Source organism: Nicotiana tabacum, chromosome 1 (assembly GCF_000715075.1).
Source record: "Nicotiana tabacum cultivar K326 chromosome 1, ASM71507v2, whole genome shotgun sequence".
Classification (NCBI taxonomy): domain Eukaryota; kingdom Viridiplantae; phylum Streptophyta; class Magnoliopsida; order Solanales; family Solanaceae; genus Nicotiana; species Nicotiana tabacum.
In genome coordinates, this window is record NC_134080.1 from 86,662,514 (window position 1) to 86,664,980 (window position 2,467).

General features: G+C 40.6%; 1 non-coding gene across 1 annotated transcript; it reads left to right on the forward strand.

The window, feature by feature from the left end:
* Positions 1 to 1,465: 1,465 nt before the first annotated feature.
* Positions 1,466 to 1,572, forward strand: LOC142165055 (small nucleolar RNA R71). The gene has a single exon (XR_012696071.1). It is a non-coding gene; the product is annotated as a small nucleolar RNA R71 (small nucleolar RNA).
* Positions 1,573 to 2,467: the final 895 nt, after the last annotated feature.

A 2,467-nucleotide genomic window follows, 5' to 3' on the forward strand; every position in this document is an offset into this window, starting at 1 on the left:
CATCTCCTTCAAGGTGTCAATCAATGGAATGTTCACCTCGATTTGCTTCAACATCTCCATGAATTTCTTATACTGCGCATCCTTATGATATTTGGCTAATCTCTATGGGAAGGGTGCTGGAGGTCGCTTCTTTCCTATGATTTGAGCTATGGGTCTCATCATGACAGCACTACATGTCTGAGTTAGTATAACAGTGGCCAAGTCTTGAAAGTCGAACTTACGAGACATCAAGTCCTTCATCATTTTTGCATAACCAGGCATCTCCTTCAAGGTCTCAATCAATGGAATGTTCACCTGGATTTTCTTCAACATCTCCTTGAATTTCTTATACTGCTCATACTTATGATATTTGGCTAATCTCTATGGGAAGGTTGATGGAGGTTGCTTCTTTCCTGTGATTTGAGTTTGATCCCGCTTAGGCACTATTTCTAATGCCTTCTCTTACACTAACTCAATCTCCTTCGTAACCTCTTTTTCTTTGCTTGATTCCATTGATGCATGTTATACTGTCACCTCTATTAACCCTGTTGAATCATCTACCTCAATTGGTACTGGCACAAGTATCTCAGTTGGTCGGCTTTCGCGAGCAATTTCTCGTTCTAGATCAAGATCTCTACCATTTCTTAGACTCACCGCCATAAGCTGTTTCGGGTCCAGCACTTTTGGATTGACATGCATGTCTGCAGGTAACGTCCCTTAGGGACGATTATTCAGAGCCATGGATAACTGCCCTAATTGAATCTCAATGCCTTTTATCGCTGAGTCATGTTCTTTGACTCTCTTGCATTTTTCCATTGGACTCAATCAGTTGTTGCAACATTCCTTTAATTTCAGTTAACCCATCATCTTGTCTCGCTATTTGTTGTTATTGAGGCTGCTGATAAGGTAGCTGCTGATTTTGCTGATTGTATCCCTATTGCCTTTGGTAAGGCACAACTTGACCCTGTGGTCACATAGCTCCAGGATTGTTATTATTATTGTACTGTTGTTGTGCTGGTCTATAGTGTTAATTCTGCTACCCCAATTCTGACCACCTTTCCTCTGTCCTCCATAGTTGCCCACATAGTTTATTTTTTTCTTGATAGTTTTGGTTGTTACTTTCACCACTCCGCACGCATACATATGGTTGGTTAATACATGGTGTACATAATCCTCCATTAGTCGTGTCAACTATGTGTACCTGTTTCTGGCCTGATTTGTCAATCCTCTTGGTGAGGATACTCATTTGCGGCATCCGAGTGGTCATATTCTTGGCTATGGAGTTGTTTGGGTCCAAAGCCACTAAGTGAACTACATGAGTGATTGTAGAGTCTCTTTTCATCCATCCTGAGTTTTGAGCCATTTTATCAAGTAAGATTCCCTGAATGATTTGCTCAAAAATGCTCCATCTGCTGAAACATCAACATTGGCCTTCAAGTTGTCTACCAATCCCATGTAGAACCTTTGCCCCAACATCTAATCTGGAATGCCATGATGTGGACACTTAACCAGCATACCTTTGAACCTCTCCCATGTTTCTTGAAATGTTTCAGCTGGTTTCTACCTGAAGCTCAATATCTCATCAACTTGTTTGGCAGTCTTATTTGGTGGGTAGAACTTGTTCAAAAATTGCTTGACTAATTCCTCCCAAGTGGTAATGGAGTTTATGGGGAGCGAATTTAGCCAAGTCTGAGCCTCTCTAGTCACTGAGAATGGAAACAACAACAACCTTATTGCTTCAGGTGTCAAATTTGGTTGCCTTTGCGTGACACATATTGACAAGAATTTTTCAGATGTTGCTGAGGATCTTTAAAGTAAGATCTTGAGAATAGTCCCTTGTTCTGCAACAAATGTAGCATGTTGTTTGTGTTTGAAATAATTCCGCTTGTATCTGAGGGACTCTAATTGCGGTTGCCATATTTTCAGCGGTGGGTTGTGCCCAATCATACAAGGCTGCTTCTGGCACAAGAGGTGCCACACCTTAGTTGTTCGGGTCATTCCCATTGTTTTTGTTGTTTGGGTATCGATTACGTCACCCATTTCTAGTTTCATTCGCTCTGTTGAGTTCTGTTGTTGTTGGTCTTTCTTGTTTGCTCGATATAGTGCCTTGAAAGCTTTCTCAGGGTCCGGTAATGCTTCGTACAATTCACCAGTTCTTGAGGAGTTTCTAGGCATGCACCTGTAACACACAAGACTACAAACGTTAGAATTTCAATATAATGAATTTAAAGTTGAGAAAACTGAATAAACTACGAATTCTAACAATTCTTTTAGTCATAATTGGTAACACCGTTGACTCTCTGGCAACGGCGTCAAAAGTTGATCACGCCCAACTATGCCTTATAAAAAGGACTAAGCGGTCGATGCAAATATAATCCGATTTACAAGTCCGGAGTTGAATCCTATAGAAATTAACATACTAATCACAACTGCTAGTTTCGCAAGAATTCAAGTAATCAACTTCCAGAAATATTGAGTAATGAGTAGA